General features: G+C 42.1%; 1 protein-coding gene across 2 annotated transcripts in view; it reads left to right on the top strand.

Annotated features, from left to right (window-relative positions):
* Positions 1-247: 247 nt before the first annotated feature.
* LOC128688007 (zinc finger protein 132-like) overlaps positions 248-21,552 on the top strand; it is a 107,436-nt gene continuing 86,131 nt past the window's right edge. For both annotated transcript variants that reach the window (XM_070082393.1, XM_070082394.1), the window contains exon 1: positions 248-412. The gene's annotated coding sequence lies outside the window, so the exon portion shown is untranslated. The remainder of the gene's footprint in view (positions 413-21,552) is intronic.

Here is a 21,552-nt window from a genome sequence, read left to right as displayed (position 1 = left end):
GCTGGCTGGCTGTGGCTGGCTGTGGCTGGCTGGCTGTCTGTGGCTGGCTGTGGCGGGCTGGCTGGGGCTGGCTGGCTGTGGCTGGCTGGCTGTGGCTGGCTGTGGCTGGCTGACTGTGGCTGGCTGGCTGTGGCTGGCTGGCTGTGGCTGGCTGGCTGTGGCTGGCTGGCTGTGGCTGGCTGGCTGGCTGGCTGTGGCTGGCTGGCTGGCTGTGGCTGGCTGGCTGTGGCTGGCTGTGGCTGGCTGGCTGGCTGTGGCTGGCTGGATCAATACGGTGTAATCCCTGGTGGCCTCACAACCCTCAACAACAACAACAGTGGCGGAGTTACGGGATAATTATTCAACATTTTTATCAGTTATTGTTAATTAACATAATGTTGGAGTAACTCTGGGTGGAAGATTGATGGATGAGGTAAGTAGCAACACTGGTGGGTAATAATATATATTGAGATAATAAAGACAAGGGAAAATATTAGTTTCTCAACACTCTCACCGTTACTTATATTTTATTAACATGGATTTTAAAATAATTAAATGAGAAAATGTAACTAGTAAGTCACTAATTAACTTAAATATTATTATATAATTTATGTTCAAGTTTTATTGATAATAACACTGATGAATGTTATGTTGAGAAATGGCCTTACCAGCTAAGCTTAATTTATAAATATAAGTATAGTGAACACTTAGCTGATAAAAGACAGCAAATCGTCTACACAGCCGCCCCTGCAGACGAGGTCTAGAAGCTGTCGAAACCATCTTTCAACGGGCTGTAAAGATTTATAATTTGTAAGATTATGAATTACCCCTAGGGGGTGTTATGTCAGCATATTTCATTCACTGATGGCTGACAACTTACTTGTTTGGACTCAAAAGTCCACACCTTACTGCCGACTATAGGCTGATTACAAACTCCTTGCGACTCAAGAACTGCGCAGTCCCCCGTACCACAAGAAATTTGTAACATACCTTGCTCTTGTAACGTGAGCTATGGTGTTCTTCACACCTTCGACAGGTATCAGTGACTTGATAGAAGCTGAAGTGTCCTTGGATGTCCACGTCTTCCATATTCTAGGAAACGCACACTGGTACACTATGTTCCACAAGATTTGTCTTTATTGTTCACAATCTTATCACAAGAGAAGCTGATCACACTTAAGTGTTTATTGTGTTTTGTGAGACACTTTGTTCACACTAACGCACAGATCAGTGTTCTTTGTTGGTTATCCTGGCGTCAGTGTCACTCTCAGTAGAGTCAAAAGTAATCTGAAGACACCACAGCGCCCCACGCCGTCACTCCCCTTGCACAAAAAAAAATGCTGACCTAGTACTTTTGCTTCCTTGCCACTTACTCGATGAAGCAAAGCAAAATATTTGTTTCTTGCTGTCTTAAGCATAGACAACAATGCCCACTATCTTTACTATGGTAATAAAGTGGGAGCAGGATTTTCCTTAATTGTCCTGCTAAAGTAAGAGATGTACTGTCTCTTATTAAACTACACTTTGCAACACTGCACTGCAAGGAGCAGCGGTCAACTTGACCACGTCGCATACTCGTACGGCATCTGTGATCAATTACTCACTGTAGCAGTAAACAAGACGCTTGCCCCTTCTGAGAGGGCTGGGCCCCTCAGGGCTGAAGGGGCTGAAGGGGGCTGATACCCCCCTCCTGGAGAAAATTTCTCCACATGTTATTTTGGTCACTAACAACACTGATGATTGCTAGTCTGGTTACTAACAACACTGATGATTGTTAGTCTGGTCACTAACAACACTGATGATTGTTAGTCTGATCACTAACAACACTGATGATTGTTAGTCTGGTCACTATCAACACTGATGATTGTTAGTCTGGTCACTAACAACACTTATGATTGTTAGTCTGGTCACTAACAACACTTATGATTGTTAGTCTGGTCACTAACAACACTGATGATTGTTAGTCTGGTCACTAACAACACTTATGATTGTTAGTCTGGTCACTAACAACACTGATGATTGTTAGTCTGGTCACTAACAACACTGATGATTTTTTTTCCCAATGGAAATAAGTCACTCTGTCTGACTTTTTTGGGTTATCCTAGGTTCTCTACACACATGCTGCTATGTATGATAATTCTATGTAACTGTATTTGTGTATACCTGAATAAACTTACTTACTTACTAAAAGATACATAGTACATAAAAGCAAACGACAAATTACATAGCGAAAAAAAAAAAAAAGGGAATCAGTACACACCTCAATTACAACAATAAGTCTTACAATATATATTGCAAAATTCTGCATAGTATATGTACTTTTCAATTAATATGTTACTTCTGAAAGACACAATCTGTACAGTAAACCTTGGCCATTCCAATCCTTGGAGTAAATAATATTATGCCTGGAACTCTAAATCTAACCTAAAGACCCCTTGGCAGGTACATCTAATTCCTGATTGTACATCCTGCCAAGGAATGTACACCTTACATTCTGAAAACGCTACCTTCCCCCCCTTTTTCGCGTCAAGCCACCTGACACGTAACAATCTTTATATTTAACTTTATGTTGTATGAAATGCTTGCATTATTCCATACTGAACAACATGATACATTCAGTATAACTCAGTATATTGAGATAATATAAAAATCAATTCTACATGATTCATGTACAACGTATATCTACTAGACACCCAAGCATATCACCTTCTAAAGGAAGCTATAAATATATACATATGAAGCATGCACTTTACAACACAACTAGTAAAAAAAAAAAAAATCTAATCCTATGTCATCCATCAAATACCATACAATATATGTCATCTCAAATTTAACCTAAACCTACAGGTTCTATAGAGCTCCCATGAAAAAATATTTATAATAAAAACACAAGGCGAGTCAAGCTTTTCTAAACATAGTTCAACCATTCATTAAAAGCACTACCAAGATGTAATTCTTTTTACATAATATATAACAGTGCATGACCTTCACACTTCGATAAATACTGATGCCTTCCTACCACACTCAATACCTCATGTTCACACAGATTTCGCATTCACACAGTGCACCCACATTGTCATTACATTACACACACACCAATAATTTCGTTTCATATATTTAATATTCCATCACACTACGACATCTGTCGTCCTTTATCAATTGCATAATTAATAATTAAATTGAAGAACTTGTATCGTTCACAACACAACCCGCTCTTCACACAGTCAAAGCACTTATGTCTCAGTACTATATTCATTCTCTTCCACACTAAACCCTTTCACACTATCCTTATCGGGAAGCTAGCCCGCCGCAACCCCTTACATTGCACGCAAATCCCTTAAATCCCTCAACCTAAAACTCCAATAGCCCCCAGTAAAAGCATTCTCCCAACTCCTTCCGTAAATTTCCCTATTACGACACTTACTTTTGTAAAATGTTGCAGTAGTTTTGTAAAATGTCGCAGCTAACACCTTTATCCTTTCAGCCACGCCCACCTCCCTCATGGCCCATGACGTATAAATAAAATCCGTGACCAAATATGCCACTGCATTCTCCACCACCTTACTCACCCAACCTATATCCAAACTTAAAGCCCGCAACACCTGCAACCCGCCCCCACCCACTAACCTAAACACCTTTCCTAACCAGACCCGCACAACTTCTATACAGTCACAAAAATATACAGCATGAAAAATTGTCTCCATACTTCCACACGCTCTACATTCCTCTCCCTCCCGTATCCTCCTGTTGAATAGGACAACCCCAGACGGCAAAATCCCATGTAAAATTCTAAACATCACCTCCCGAACACCCGGTTTGCACGTAATTGTTTTAGACGCATCCATATTTCGCTCCACGCATACATGGGGTATGCTCCTTCAACAGCAACCACCACTGACCTGCCTTCCACTCCTTCGAGGACCCGCAATTTAACACACGACGGGTCCCTCACTGTCATTAAAAACCTCAACATGGCCTCACCAACTATTAAATCCCTACCCCCCCACCACCGTTGCATATCCTTATGTACTCTCACAAGTCCACCTCCCCTCCCTCCCCTCTCCCTTATAAAACTTCGTTTTAGGTACACGCTCATCATCCTTTTTTCCAGAGGTATAAGCCCCAGCCCTCCCCGACTGACCGGAAGTGTTAACACCGCTCTACTTAACCATTTGCAACCCGATCCCCATATAAACCTAAAAACCCCATGTTGTAAACGTTTTACCTCACGTCGCATCAGCGGGTACATGACAACCACATGCCATAACTTGCTGTACAATAGCACGTTCGTCACTATTACTCTTTGATGCAGCGTTAGTTGCGCGGCCATCAAACCACCAAGTCTTTTCAATACTCCATCCACTATTCGCACTGAGCTCACCTCTTGAGCCACCCGTGTATCTCTCACATAAACTATCCTACATATCAATAGTTGATCCACCACATTCCACCCACCCCCTACCACCTCATCCCCATGTGTACTATCCCTTAGGTCCAGAAACTTAGTCTTCTCAACATTAATTTTCATCCCTGAAGCCTCCACAAACACATCCACCACCTTACCCACCCTAAGCAAGTCCCTATTACCTCTCACCAAAACAGTCGTGTCATCCACATAGCCTACGATACCAGCCCCCCCTTCCCCCCGGTCATTACCCTCCCCATCTCCCGCAGCACACCTCCGAATAGCCCTATAAAATGGATCCTGTATACATGCAAACAATATTTGCGATAGTGGGCAACTTTGGCGCACTCCCCGTCGCATCTGTATTTTAACTCCTAGCCTCCCGTTAACCTGCACCCTCATCGACGCCCCCTGATACAATAATTTTGCCCAAGATATTATTTCTTCACCAAAACCTTGCCAACACATGAACCTCCATAACGCTTCCCTTTCCACACTATCATAAGCAGCCTTCCAATCTAATGCCAATATATCCCCATCACCCAACTCCCCCCGTTTCTCTATAAATTCTCGAATCATGCCATGTCCTTCATGCATTGACCTTCCTGGCACCCCATATTGCTCCCTATCAATTACCTTGCCTATCACCCTCTTGATTCTGCTCCCTAATATTCTCGCAAACAATTTATAATCTCCACACATAAGCGAAAGTGCCCGATAATCCATTACCGTTCACTGCTCCCCTTTCGATACCAACACCACAATGGCCGTCCGTTGCTGCTCTCCCATTACCGCAGCCGCCTTAAGTATGTTAAACAACCTTACTTAAAACCCCCTCAGAACTCCCCAATTCTTTACGTAAATATCATTTGGCAGCCCATCTATACCCGGCGCCTTTCCCAAGCTCACTCCTGACAACGCCTGCCAAATCTCACACTCCGTAATCGGCCCACCTAGTGCCTCCCGATCTTGACCATCAAGCTCACACTGCACATACCCTCCCATTTCCCCCAATGCCACTTCACGGATGCCCATGCTTTGCGTATATGAGTTAAACCAAGCGTCTGCATATCCACTCATACCCTCCATCGTTACCAGTGCTTGACCCGCTCTATACCCTTCCATCCCTACATGTACGTTTAACCCCATCATCTCCGTCGTCACTCTTCTCTTTCTCTGGCCCCTTAACACGCAAGCCGACGGCCGATCACCCCATAGCACTTCTTCCAATCCTCCCATAATTCGCGCACCATCAAAATGCTCATTTTGCAATTCCTTAATATTCTCCTTTAAACCCTCAATGTCCTGCACTGGATAGCTTGCTCCTCCTCATGCATAACGGTCACGCAGCTGCCCTTCAAGATATCTTTGAAACCCATACTTTAACCGATTATATTCCTTCCCACGACAAATATAATATTCTCTAATGCGAGTTTTAGCCACCGAATCCCACCAACTTACCAGAGCATCATCCCCCGGCACCTCATCCACCAACCGTTCCCACAATTGCACAAAAGACTGACGACATTCCTCACCCTGCAACAGCTTCACATTTAACTTCCAATAACCTTGACCCCTTCTGGGCAATCCCTACCATTCTAGGTCCACCAGCATTCCTCTGTGATCTGAAAAAACCGCGTCCACCACACGCACTCTGCTCACTATTACTGTTCGGTGCACGTACAAGCGATCAAGCCTAGCCGCATATCCACGTCTAACAAAAGTATGTTCTACAACCCCACCGCCCAAGCGTCCATTAACCCCACCCCATTTAATAATTCCCCCAAAATCCCCGAACAGTACCCTGCCCCTCTAGGTTCCACGTCCTTACACCTTATCACACAATTCCAGTCACCACCAATTACAGCTACACCCGGCAAAGCACGCAAATAATATACTAGGACATCCTTCACAAATTTATTCTTAATACGCACATCTCCCTCTGCCGGACCATACACAAACACCAAACTCATCTGTACCCTACCCCACCACCCATCCACACGAATCACCCTCCCCTCCCCACCCTCACAATGCCTCACTACGAACGGACTAGTTTCTTTTAACAGGATGGCAACTCCTCCTTTCAACCTTATTGCATGCTCCACATACACATTATACCCATTCACCTTCAACTCATAGCCTGGTCTGTAGTTGTTTTCCTGCACGAACACCACATCAACACTATTACGCACCAAATATTCACTAAACCATACACACTTTCTCTCTGATCCTAATCCATTAATGTTCAATGTCATGCACTTGAAGCCTACAGAGTGGTTTTTCTTCTTGACCCTGGTACTGTCTTGCCACCAGGTCGTTTCGTGACACCTCGATCCCTCTCCCCCCCTTTAGCAACGCTCTTAACCAACTCCTGCCCCTTAGGGACGCTGGGTCCTCTCTGTGTAACTTCCGCCCAGGACTTTTTCCCAGTGCGCTGAGCAGGCGTGAGCACATCTTCGGAGTCAGATAGCGCAGCAGCACGCTTCCGTGATGCTCCCTCTGCTTGCATCATGTCGTCTGTTACAGTGTCCCGGTGGACCTCCACCTCCACCGCTTGCATCATCAAGACATTCATATCACACTGCGCCAACCGCTTATCCTGTTCCACACCCTGATCCACAGCAGGCCCAAGAACTAGGTCTGGACTCCCAACCTGCCCAATACTCTTGTCGTCCAATAACACATTTAAAGCCTTGGCTAATGAGTCTTCCACGTCACTATCACTCGCATCTGGGGTGTTCTCTTCCATCACCTGAGCTACGTTCAATGAAGGGGTGTCCCCCCCCTTGTCACACCTGCTGATTCCATCTCCTCCGCTCTCTCGACCTCTTCACTCCAGGACCCACCTTGTGTAGGCAGAGTCACATAAGGCAAATCTTGCTCCTCACCCTTCTCTTCTGCTTCATGTCATTGCCGTTGTTCCATGTTGCCACGTCTCCTTCCACACAGAGCCGCTAGGTGATCATATGACCCACACAACTGACAGGTCCGGCGTTGCCCAGCGTATGTCACAAACACCTGGGTCCGAAATTCTGGCAGCACTACGTACGACAGAATAGGGTAACGTAACGACATCTTCACAGAATACGTTCCTTCAGGTATCCCTGCGTATGGCCCAGTAGCCCACCTCCCAACAGTGACCATATGTACTGTACCATATTTACCCATTGCAAGACGGATGTCAGAATCATCCGCCTCGAAAGGCACATTTCTAATATTAACCCATGTGTAATGGCGAGATACATCGTGAAGTCGCACGGTCATAGCATAGTTAACTGTCAAAGTGACCTCCTGGTACTTGTCCACCGCCACCTCATACACACTTGCCAAGTTAAACTTGACAAAGAGCCTCGTCGTACCATTCAGCGCTACTCCACATATCTCCTCGTTAGCAATACCATATGTATCTCATATGATTGCAGGTAGTAGCAGCTCCATAGAAGTTCCTGTCGCAGCCCCACCGATAAGCTCAACACAGACTGTATTGATGCGTCTCCGGCTGGCCAGTGCCATGCTGTGTAAATACAACTGCCACTAATCAACGCCAGGGGCAGCAGCAGCGCACGTCCTCACCACTCAAAGGTTGAGAGACGAATGTGCTGATGATTGTTAGTTTGGTCACTAACAATGATGATTGTTAGTCTGGCCACTAACAGCACTGATGATTGTTAGTTTGGTCACTAACAATGATGATTGCTAGTTTGGTCACCAACAACACTGATCATTGTTAGTCTGGTCACTAACAACACTGATGATTGTTAGTCTGGTCACTAACAACACTGATGATTGTTATTTTGGTCACTAACAACACTGATAATTCTTAGTTTGGTCACTAACAATGATGATTGCTAGTTTGGTCACCAACAACACTGATCATTGTTAGTCTGGTCACTAACAACACTGATGATTGTTAGTCTGGTCACTAACAACACTGATGATTGTTATTTTGGTCACTAACAACACTAATGATTGTTAGTCTGGTCACTAACAACACTGATGTTTGTTAGTTTGGTCACTAGCAACTCTGATGATTGTTTGGTCACTAACAACACTGATGATTGTTAGTCTGGTCACTAACGACACTGATGATTGCTAGTCTGGTCACTAACAACACTGATGATTGTTAGTTTGGTCACTAGCAATACTGATGATTGTTAGTTTGGTCACTAACAACACTGATGATTGTTAGTCTGGTCACTAACAACACTGATGATTGTTAGTCTGGTCACTAACAACACTGATGATTGTTAGTCTGGTCACTAACAACACTGATGATTGTTAGTCTGGTCACTAACAACACTGATGATTGTTAGTCTGGTCACTAACAACACTGATGATTGTTAGTCTGGTCACCAACAACACTGATGATTGTTAGTCTGGTCACTAACAACACTGATGATTGTTAGTCTGGTCACTAACAACACTGTTGATTGTTAACCCTTTGACTGTTTTCGACGTATAAATACGTCTTACGAGCCAATGTTTCTGACGTATATATACTCAATAATTCTAGCGGCTTCAAATCAAGTGGGAGAAAGCTGGTAGGCCCACATGTGAGAGAATGGGTCTGTGTGGTCAGTGTGCACCACATAAAAAAAATCCTTCAGCACACATTGCGTAATGAGAGAAAAAAAACTCTGTTTTTTTGGAATAAAACACTGACTTTGAGGTGTATTTTCGTATAGTATTTATCGTTGTATTCGCGTTTTCATGGTCTTAGGTGATAAAATGGAAAACATATTACAGAAATAGAGATGATTTTCATTACTTTTACGATGAAAACGACCTTGAAACTGAGCTCAAAGTAGCGGAAATGTTCGATTTTTACCAATGTTCAAGAGTAAATAAATCACACCACACGTCCAATACACGTCAACTGGGGAGTCTAATATTCTTTCACTAGTGCACTGATATTATTTATACCATTTTTACAATAATGCAGTAGTCTGCATAACAGTAAATTTTGTATTTTTTTGTATGAATAAAAAATCAAAATAGAAAGCAATAATAATATAAGAGGGGCCTAGAGATGTGACTAATGAACAGAGCATATGTTATTTTAGTGCCACGAATGTCTACCTTGTTTATTCTGGACCCTATTTTGAAATTGGCATCTTTTTTATTTTGCGTGAAATTGGCCAAATTGCCAATTTCTGACCACCATATTGGGTAGTCCAAATTAGTAAATGGGAGGTTTCTTGTACTCAGCTGATAGATAAAATAGAGTTCTAAAGAAATAGCTATGAGTTTGGTCAACTGGAACAATGGAATTGGCTGAAAATAGGGCTCAAAGTCGGCGAAATCGCTGATACGCATATGTCGCCGAGACTGCTAATTTCGCGGGAGCATAATTCCACGAGTTTTCGACCAAATTTCGAACTTTTGGTGTCATTACCATCGGGAAAAGATTCTCTATCATTTCATAAGAAAAAATATTTTTTTTTTTTTTTTCAGAAATTGAGCGACATAGAATGACAGTTTCAGAGAGGGGCCTGAAACAGTCAAAGGGTTAATCTGGTCACCAACAACACTGGAAACATCAGCACATATGCAGTTTAATGTGATCCTTTATTGACAACTTTTTGCCCACACAGTGGGCTTTTTCAAGCCAAAAACAGATCTACCTGGGGTGGGAGGTATGCGAGTATTTATAGTCAGGTTCAGAATGTTGAGGTCAGGTGGAGAATGGTGCATCTGATGATCTGCTGGGTGGGGTTATAGAGGCTAAAATCTTGGGTAGATTGGCAGGGGTATTGGACAAGTTGTGAGCAGACCTTCTGCAGTGTTCTATGTTCTTATGTGGGATAGCGATGAAGAAGTTTCTTGGCAAGTGGTTCAGCTAAGTTATAGAAGCCATTGTTCTGGTTGAAATTGTTGGTTATAGAGATAAGCGATGATTCCAGGATTCTTCGGTATTGAGTGTTGTCTTCTGTGGCAATAAGTCTTGAGTTTCTGTAGTTAATTAAATGGTTGTGTGAATTGCGATGTTGTACGCAGGCATTCCTTGTATCGTCAGTCCTGCTTGCATATTGGTGTTCTGAAATACGTATTTCAGAACACCAACACGCAAGCAGGACTGACGATACAAGGAATGCCTGTGTACAACATCGCAATTCACACAACCATTTAATTAACTACAGAAACTCAAGACTTATCGCCACAGAAGACAACACTCAATACCGAAGAATCCTGGAATCATCGCTCAGCCCTCTGGAGTTTACCTGGTACCTGGAGAGAGCTCCGGGGGTCAACACCCCCGCGGCCCGGTTAGTAACCAGGCCTCATGGTGGATCAGGGCCTGATCAACCAGTCTGTTACTGCTGGCTGCACGCAATCCAACCTACGAACCACAGCCTGGCTGGTCAGGTACCGACTTTAGGTGCTTGTCCAGTGCCTGCTTGAAGACAGCCAGGGGTTTGTTGGTAATCCCCCTTATGTATGCTGGGTGGCAGTTGAACAGTCTTGGGCCCCTTTCACTTATTGTGTTCTCTCTTAACATCCTAGTGACACCCCTGCTTTTCATTGGGGGGTGATGTTGCATCGTCTGCTGAGTCTTTTGCTTTCATAGGGAGTGATTTTCATGTGCAAGTTTGGTACTAGTCCCTCCAGGATTTTCCAGGTGTATATAATCATGTCTCTCTCCTGCCTGCATTCCAGGGAGTACAGGTTCAGGAACTTCAAGCGCTCCCAGTAATAGAGGTGTTTTATCTCAGTTATGTGTGCCATGAAGGTTCTCTGTACATTTTCTGGGTGAGCAATTTCACCTGCCTTGAAAGGTGCTGTTAGTGTGCAGCAATGTTCCAACCTATCAATCAATCAATCAAGTTTATTCTCTATAAGGATTACAATGCGGGGTTTACAGATTTTGGATATTGTGTGGTTTACGTGTTTTAAAATACTAATTACAGAGGGGACCACTAGGACACCTAGCATGGCTAGGCATTTTGGGCAGACTTAGATTAATTCTGAACTTTAAATTATTACAGATTATGGTATTAAGGCTAAATGACTACATTATAGTTTGTAAGTTTAGCAATGTGAATGCTTTTGTTTTGGCACAATACATAGTGTCTATATTGGAGTATCATAGGCAAGTTTATGACTAGTTAGGGTTCATTATTTTAAGATTAAGATTCGTATTTCTGTGTTTATAGTCGATGGGTGAGTGAAAGTGTAAGTGTGAAACACCAGGTGGTTTACATGTAGTTAGTTGATGGGGTGTATCAGGGAGATTAGATGTTTTCTAACTGTAGTTTTGAAAGTGATAAATGCGTCTGCAGTTCTAGAGTTTTCAAGTGGGGTGTTCCAGATTTTAGGCCCTTTGACACACATTGAGTTTTTGTAAAGGTTTAGTTGGACATGGGGAATGTCATAGAGAAGTTTGTGTCTGGTGTTATGCTACCAAACATGAAGTAGTAGGTTTTGTCAGTGTTAAGTGTAAGTTTATTGGCTGTCATCCAAGTCAGAATTTTGAGCAGCTCCTCATTGACAATGGTGTTGAGGGTGGCAAGATTAGGGTGGGAGATGACTTAAGTCATGTCGTCAGCAAAGAGAATGGGTTTCAGGTGTTGGGATACGTTTGGAAGATCATTACTGTAAATCAGGAAGAGCGGGGGACCAAGGACACTTCCCTGCGGAACTCCAGTATCAAGTGGCCGTGTTGATGAGGCTGTGTCTTTGATGGTGACATACTGATACCTATTAGTAAGGTAGGATTTGAAGTATGCAAGCGCATGGCCTCTTATACCATAATGGTCAAGTTTGTGGAGTAAGATGCCGTGGCCTACTGTGTCAAACGCTTTTCTCAGGTCAATAAAAATTCCTAGCGGATATTCCTTATTTTCCAATGCTGTGTAAAGTAGATCTAGCATTTTTACAATTGCATCATTAGTGCTTTTATTTTTCCTGAATTCAAATTGGCAGGGGTTGAGTATGTTTTGTGCTGTTATAAATGAATGTAGTCTCCTGTGCACGAGTTTCTCAAAGATTTTGGATAGCAATGGTAAGTTCTGATATTAGCTTATAGTTGTTTACATCTGTAGGGTCACCTCCTTTATGTATTGGTGTAACCCTTGCTGTCTTGAGTAGTGTTGGGAAAGTGCTAGTTTCTAGTGACTTGTTAAAAAGTAATGTAATAGCATGCGAAAGGACATGGGCCTCTCGCTTGTACAATAAAACGCTTTCTTGATAGTTGTGACAGAACCCACAGGCACAAAACCAGACACAAACATCTCTATGACATTCCCCGTGTCCGACTAAACCTTTACAAAAATTCAATGTATGTCAAAGGCCCTAAAATCTGGAACACCCTACCTGAAAATTTCAAAACTGCAGACACTTTCATCACCTTCAAAACTACCATCAGAAAACATCTTCTCTCTCTGATACACCCTGTCAACTAATAATACGAATACCACCTGGTGGTTCACACTTACACTCACTCACCCATTTGACCATAAACAGAAATATCAATCTCAATCTCAAAATAATGAATCTTAACTAGTCAAAAGTTGGCCTGTGATACTCCAATACTGAAACTATGTATAGTGGCAAAACAAAAGCATTCACATTGCTAAACTCACAACTAGTATTTAGTCACTTAGCCATAATACGAACTTATCTCATAATTCTGTAACATTTTAAACCTGCCCGAAATGCCTAGCCATGCTAGGCGTTCTAGTGGTACACTCTGTAATTATTATTTTACTACATGTAAACCACACAATAACCAAATTCTGTAAACTCAGCATTGTAATACTTATAGAGAATAAAGTTTGAATTGAATTGAATAATGGCGGGACGTGAGACAGATTCCCTGAGTTATTTTTGAGTGACTTTATAATTGTGGTGACTTCCGTGGGCTCATTTGGTACAAGATAGAAGGAATTTGGAAAATTCCCATCTAGGTAGTCCCCGGCACGGGTGTAGGTAAGTGGGATTTTACTGGCGAGATCAGATTCTATGTTTGAGAAGAAGTCATTTATCTTGTTAGCTGTATCAGTGGGATGTAGTGGTGTTTCATTATTCAAATTCAAATTCAAAGTTTATTCTCTATAAAGATTACAATGTTGAATTTACAGAATTTGGTTGTTGTGTGGTTTACATGTAGTTAAATAATGATTACAGAGTGTACCACTAGAACGCCTAGCATGGCTAGGCATTTCGGGCAGACTTAGTTTAATTCTTTATTTTAAAATATTACAAATTATGAGGTAAGTTGATATTATGGCTAAGTGACTAAATACTAGTTTTAGGTTTAGTTAGGACAATATTCTTGGTTTTTTTCAGCTTTTGGGTCCCCAGAATCTGGGAAAATGTTTTCCAGGTCTCTTTGATATCTCCTCTTTTGTCAGTGAATCTGCTGGAGTAGTACAGTTGTTTGGCTTTCTTTATTAATTTGGTGAGAACTGATGAATATTGTTTAAGAATATCTTTGTGTATTAAGCCCTGTCTATATTGCTTTTCATATTGGTGTTTCTTATCAATGGATTTCAGAATGCTGCTGGTTAGCCATGGGCAACCGAGCCATTTATTCGTGATCTGTTTCATTTTTATAGGACAATGTTTGTTGTATAGTCTAAGTATTTTGTTAAGAAAAATGTCTGTCCAATCGTCAATACTATTGGCATTGAAGAATTCTGTAGGCCAGTCAACAATCTCTAGGTCTGCTGTGAAATTCCTTATTGAGGCCTCGTCATGGAGTCTAAATGAAACTTTGTTGTATTCCAGTGGTGGCTTACTAATGTTTGTTAAGAGGAAGGTTGGGTAGTGGTCTGTAGTGCTGTCTGTGATTATTCCTGATTTAAGGGGGGCTAGTATATTGGTCCGTATGTGGTCTATTATGGTTGCACTTGTCTCAGTCATCCTGGTTGGTTTAGTTATTGTTGGTATGAGAAGCGTGTTGTTCATATTGTTGATGAAATCAGTTACAGGCTGATCATCTGGTAGGCCAAGGTTGATATTGAAGTCTCCTGCTAAGAGAAGGTGGTGCTTGTTCATTTGTCTGTTATTAGTGCCTTTAGATTCTCACTGAAGTTTGGGATGTTTGTGTGGGGTATCCGTTAAATGGCACCGATTGTTATAGGTGTGTTAAGGTTTCTTACAGTAAATTTAGCAAAAATGTATTCCCCATATTCATCACTAAAGCAATTAGTGCTAATACAAGATAGTTGGTTAGAGTAATAGATTGCAATACCACCCCCAACTTGGTATGGTCTGCAGTTGTGGATTGCTGTGTATCCTGGTATTGGGTAGATATCTGTTGTATCCTGATTAAGCCAGGTCTCAGTAAGAATAATGCAGGAGAAGGGTGTCTTTAGTGACTCAAGGAGTGCCAGGAGGTCATCATAGTGTTTGCTTAAGGACCTGATGTTGTTAAGAACTGATAGACTTTGAGCAGTGTTTAGGATAGTGCTGGCTTGTGATGCTGTGAAATAAAGGCAGTTACTTTCCAATAAGTTTTGATTGTGTGTTAGATTGTGGAGGTTTAGATCAGGGTCAACGTGATCATTCATCTTTTAGGTTTAAACAGTGGTTATTTATATCCTGGATAGAACAAGTGACCTGAAGAGTGTCATCATGGGCTTGGCATCCCTAGTTTTGAAGGTTCTCATTATCCATCCTGTGATTTTTCTACCAGATGCGATTGATACAATGTTATGGTCCTTGAAGGTGAGATCCTCCGACGTGATCACTCCCAAGTCTTTGACGTTAATTTTTCGCTCTATTGTGTGGTTGGAATTTGTTTTATACTTGGATGAAGTTTTAATTTCCTCACGTTTACCATATCGGAGTAATTGAAATTTCTCATCATTGAACTTCGTATTGTTTTCTGGATGATAGTTTTGGTAATCCCGCACCTCCTCCTAATTTCCAAACTACGAATTCTCTGCTTTCTATTCACACCACACATTGCCCTTAGACATGACATCTCCACTGCCTCCAGCCTTCTCCTCATTGCAATATTCATCACCCATGTTTCACACCCATATAAGACGGTTGGTATAACTATACTCTCATACATTCCCCTCTTTGCTTCCACGGACGAAGTTCTTTGTCTCCACAGACTCCTAAGTGCACCACTCACCCTTTTCCTCTCATCAATTCTATGATTCACTTCATCCTTCATAGATCCATCTGCTGATACATCCACTCCTAAATATCTGAATACATTCACCTTCTCCATACTCTCTCCCTCCAATTTGATATCCAATCTTTCATCATCTAATATTTTTATTATCCTCATTACCTTACTCTTTCCTATATTCACTTTTAATTTTCTTCTTTTACATACCATACCAAATTCATCCACCAACCTCTGCAACTTATCTTCAGAGTCTCCCAAAAGTGCACTGTCATCAGCAAAGAGCAACTGTGACAGCTCCCACTTTGTGTTAGATTCTTTATCTTTTAACCCCACACCTCTTGCCATGACCTGCACATTCACTTCTCTTACAACCCCATCTATAAATATATTGAACAACCATGGTGACATCACACATCTTTGTCTAAGGCCTACTTTTACTGGGAAATAATCTCCCTCTCCATAAAAACTCCTCACAGCTTTTAGTAACCTACCTCCTAGTCCATACACCTGCAACATCTGCCACATTGCCCCCCTATCCACCCTGTCATATGCCTTTTCCAAATCCATAAATGCCATGAAAACCTCTTTACCCTTATCTAAATACTGTTCACCTATATGTTTCACTGTAAACACTTGGTCTACACACCCCTTACCTTTCTGAAAGCCTCCTTATTCATCTGCTATCCTACTCTCCATCTTACTCTTAATTCTTTCAATAATAACTCTACCATACACTTTACCAGGTATACTCAGCAGACTTATTCCCCTATAATTTTTGCACTCACTTTTGTCCCCTTTGCCTTTATGCAAAGGAACTATACATGCTCTCTACCAGTCCCTAGGTACCTTACCCTCTTCCATATATTTATTAAATAATAGCACTAACCACTCCAAAAATATATCCCCACCTGCTTTTAACATTTCTATCTTTATCCCATCAATCCCAGTTGCCTTACCCCCTTTCATTTTACCTACTGCCTCACAAACTTCCCCCACACTCACAACTGGCTCTTTTTCACTCCTACAAGATGTTATTCCTCCTTGCCCTATACATGAAATCACACCTTCCCTATCTTCATCAACATTTAACAATTCCTCAAAATATTATTATTATTATTAATTATTAATTATTATTATTATTATTATTATTATTATTATTATTATTATTACATTCTCTGTGTCTCATGGCAGCTTAATAAATGATTAAACTCAGTGAACAAGGTACTGTATGTGGATGATAATAATAATAATAATAATAATAATAATAATAATAATAATAATAATAATAATAATAATAATAATAATAATAATAATAACAATTGCTCTGGAGTGGTTTAAATGTGAGCTACCAAACCTGTACAAAATACGTATGACATTGAAACTACTCCAGAGTGATTATTTATTGTTTTTATGATTATTATTATTTTTATTATATTATTTTTATTATTATTACCATCAACATGTTTACAGAGTTTAATTATTCAGGTTCTCCCACTAGTTGACCCCCAGAACTCTCTCCAGGTAAACTAGTCTATTTTATGCCATACGAGAACTTGGGACATGGAAACGGGCAGTGCTGCATCTCAGCATCAAGTATTTATTTATTTATTTATATAGAAATTTTAGCATACAAACAGAGGTACAAAAAATACAGGTAAGAGCAGCATGCCAAAGCCACTTATATGCATAGCATTACGGGCTGGCTTAAAATTAACTTAAGATTAACTAAGCAATGATGAAATCAGTGATAAGACATTATTGTAAACAGATATTATTATTATTATAATCAAAAAAGAAGCGCTAAGCCACAAGGGCTATACAGCGCTGCTGGGTAGGGAAGGAAGCAAGGGAATTGGATGGCAGAAGGGAGGGGGGATGATCAGCAGGTTACAGAAAACAGCGGGGCAGGGGATAGTACGGGGGTAGAGGGTAGCAAGAGATTGAAGTAGAAAGGGCTGAAAGTATCAGAATTTGTGAAGTAAGTCAGTCGTTGTCAAAAAGTCAATGAGAGAGTCCGGATGAAAGGTGGGTCCATCAGCGAGAAGGGAAGGTAAAGAGAGAGCAGCGGGGCGAAGACGACGACAGAGGTAAATTCTGCGTGCTCGTTGATAAAGTGGGCAGTCCAACAGAATGTGGCTGACTGATAATGGAGCTTGGCAATTCTCACAGAGAGGAGCAAGACGCCTCTCCATGAGATATCCATGAGTAAGACGAGTATGGCCAATGCGAAGACGGGAGAGAGTATTCTCCCAACCTCGACACTGGTGATAAGAAGACGGCCAGTAACCTATACTCGGTTTAATAGACTGAAGTTTGTTGCCGAGCATAGTAGACCAACGTTGTTGCCAACGGGTGTGAAGGTGGGAAGATATTACAGCAAAATAGTCCGTACATGGAATACCTCTATAAGAAACTGGTAGGTCATGTACTGCTGACCGCGCAGCAGTGTCTGCCTGTTCATTGCCCTGTACGTCAACATGACCAGGGACCCAACAAAAAACAATATCTTTATGCTTGGTAAAGATGCGGCGTAGCCAAAGTTGGATACGGAGGACTAAGGGGTGAGGTGTATAAAATTTTTGTATAGCCTGTAAAGCACTAAGGGAGTCTGAGACAACCACAAATGATGACACAGGCATAGATGCAATACGGATAAGTGCTGTAAGGATGGCATATAATTCAGCAGTAAAAATACTAGCTGAAGATAGTAAATGCCCTTGTACGACGCTGTCCGGAAACACTGCTGCGAATCCTACGCCGTCAGAAGACTTAGAGCCATCTGTGTACACAGCAATGGCATGAGAATGAGAGTGAAAGTGGTCAAGAAAAAGAGAGCGGGAAGCGACCGTAGACAGTTGGGCTTTCGAGCAAGGGAGGGAGAAAGAAGAGACTCGAACAGCTGGAACTTCCCAGGGGGGTAGGGAAAAGTGAGATGCTACATGTACATAGAAAGGTGGTAGTTGAAGAGAAGACAAGAGCGAATGAAGGCGAAGAGAGAAGGGACGGAGTAAGCAGGGGCGGCGAACAAATAAAGAATGTCTACTAATACAAGTGACCATTCTATAAATAGAAGGATTGCGGAGATCATGAGAGCGTACATAGTAGCGCAGGCAATGGGCATCATGGCGATCGGATAAGGATGGAACGTTCGCTTCTGCATAGAGGCTTTCGACAGGGGAAGAGCGAAAAGCACCAAGGCATAAACGTAATCCTTGGTGATGAATGGGGTTAAGGCTAGAGAGAGTAGCAGGAGATGCCGCTGAATAGATCTGGTCACCATAATCAAGTTTCGATAAAATAAGGGTGGAATGTAGGTGAAGGAGGGTTCGACGATCAGCTCCCCACGAAAGATGAGCAAGGGTTTTAAGAAGGTTCAGCCGGCTGTGACAAGTTGCCTTCAGAGAGGTAATGTGAGGTTTCCAGGATAACCTACGATCAAAGAGGAGGCCCAGAAACTTGACTGTATCACGTTCAGGGATACGGGAGCCATAGAGGTACAAAGGATGATCGGAGATGACAGAGCGTCTAGTGAAAGTGATTTGGTGGGTTTTAGTGCTGGAAAATTTAAACCCATGTGTGGTGGCCCAATTGGAAACACGGTCGACTGCATGTTGGAGAGAAACTGTAAGGAGGTGACAGTCAGCACCTGCACAGGCAATAGCGAAGTCATCAACATAGAGTGATGACCAAATATTTGATGGAAGACTAGAGGCCAAATCATTAATAGCAAGGAGAAAAAGTGTTGTGCTCAGAACACATCCCTGGGGGACACCTTCAGCTTGGATAAAGTCCGGGGAGAGCACATTATTAACCCGAACACGGAAATGCCTGTCAGTTAAAAAGTTCTTAAGGAAGGATGGTAGATTGCCTCGAAGGCCTAAGGAGTGGGCTTGGGCTAAAATATTATACCTCCAAGTTGTGTCATATGCCTTCTCAAGGTCAAAAAATATGGCAATAACTGAGTGGTTATTCGCAAAGGCATTACGAACATACGTATCCAAGCGCAGTAAGGGGTCTATGGTAGAACGTCCCTTACGAAAGCCATATTGACGAGTGGAGAGACTGTTGTGTGTCTCTAAATACCACACTAAACGTCTATTTACTAGACGTTCCATTACTTTGCAAACTGCACTGGTAAGAGCAATGGGACGATAGTGGGAGGTTTCATGTCCCGTAGTGCCTGGTTTGCGGAAAGGGAGAACAATGGCGGATTTCCACAGCTGTGGAAGAACTCCTTGTGACCAAATAAGATTGTAAAGGCGTAATAGGACTGCAAGGGCTGACTGATGTAAATGTTGTAGCATACGAATATGAATGTCGTCGGGCCCAGCTGCCGATGATCGACAAGCTGAGAGTGTTGCCTCCAGTTCTTGAAGTGTAAAAGGCACATTATACTGTTCTTCTCTGAGAGAAGAAAAGTCCAAGGGTGCTAACTCTCTGGCAGACTTTGAGGAAAGAAATGAGGGGCATAGATGGAGTCCCTGAGAAATACGGACCAGATGATTGCCAATTTCATTGGCAACATCTAGTGGGTTTGCTATATCAACACCGGCAACCCGCAGAACAGGAGCCGGGTCAGGAGAATATTTACCATTCAGTTTTCGTACTTTTTTCCAGACTGCACTCATAGAGGAAGCAGAGGTGATGGTGGAGACATAATCTTGCCAGCAAGTGCGTTTAGCGTCACGGATGACACGGCGAGCGATCGCACGCTTCTGTTTGAAATCAAGGAGTCGCTCTGTGGTTCTATTGTACCGGTACCTGCCCCATGCAGCGCGTTTCAAACGTACTGCACGAGCACAAGCAGGAGACCACCAAGGCACGCATTTCTGAGAATGCCTGCCCGAAGTTTGGGGTATAGAATGAGAAGCTGCGGTGAAAACGGAGGACGAGAAGAGGTGTAAAAGCTCATCGATGGAGGACGAAGAAGGAACCTCTTTAAAAACAGTTAGGTGTGAGTAAAGGTTCCAATTTGCCCGATTAAATTGCCAGCGTGGGGTGCGAAGAGGTGGCGAATATGAAGGGGAAGTAAGAATGATTGGGAAATGATCACTGTCATGTAAGTCCGGGAGAACAGACCAAGTGAAGTCTAATGCGGCGGAGGAAGAGCAGATTGAGAGATCGATGCAAGAGAGAGTATGAGTCCGAGGATCAAAATGGGTGTGAGTACCTGTATTTAAAACATGGAGAGGGTGGGTGGCAAGAAAAGCCTCTAACTGAATTCCACGGGAATCACAGTGAGACCCCCCCAGAGGAAATGGTGGGCATTAAAATCACCAAGTAACAGAATCGGTGGTGGTAATGACGAAACAAGGAAGGCAAAATCCGGAATAGATAATGCCCGAGAAGGAGAGAGATATAAAGAACAGAGCGTATACCACCTATGTAAGTGGATACGGGCTGCTGTGTAATGCAGCGAAGTATGAACAAATAGCTGATGGTACGGAATATCAGTACGGAGAAGAAGGGCACTTTCATTAAAGGTCCCATCAGGAAAAGGATCAGAAGAATACAATAAATTATAGCCTGAGATGTGAGAAATAACAGCAGAGTGTAATTTTGGTTCCTGTAAGCAAACACCAACAGGGGCAAACTGTAAACAGATAACTATAAAATACAAATGAGTATTACAAAGACAGGTCCTATGGTTGCATGCATTGCTGTTCATTCAGTATCTCAGACTCCTTCCTACAGCCACTCAGTACATTAGCTTTCACTGTCTCCAAGATTACCAATTTGTACAAATTTGCACTTTATTGTGCATCCCATAGTGCAAGATGTCGATGGAAAGGAAAATCTTGACTTAACCTAAAGGAAGCGCCAAGAAACAAAGGAAGGCTCTCGATGACACTTATCCAAGCATCCCCTTAGTATGGATATCATTATTGGAGCTCTACATTCTATAAATAATATAAATAATTACCGTTTAACCTAAATGCTGAATGATCAAATAGATCCAGATTTAAATCTATATAATCTAACTCCCAATCAAAATTTAATGGAAAGTGACTGCCTCTATTATACGGCATCAAAAGCCAGCACTGTTCTAAGTAGTGCCAAAAAATATTACAGTTCTCAATTT

The sequence above is a fragment of the Cherax quadricarinatus genome, chromosome 7 (assembly GCF_038502225.1).
Source record: "Cherax quadricarinatus isolate ZL_2023a chromosome 7, ASM3850222v1, whole genome shotgun sequence".
NCBI lineage: Eukaryota > Metazoa > Arthropoda > Malacostraca > Decapoda > Parastacidae > Cherax > Cherax quadricarinatus.
Note: the sequence above shows the minus strand (reverse complement) of the source record. Positions and strands in the feature narration are given on the sequence as shown.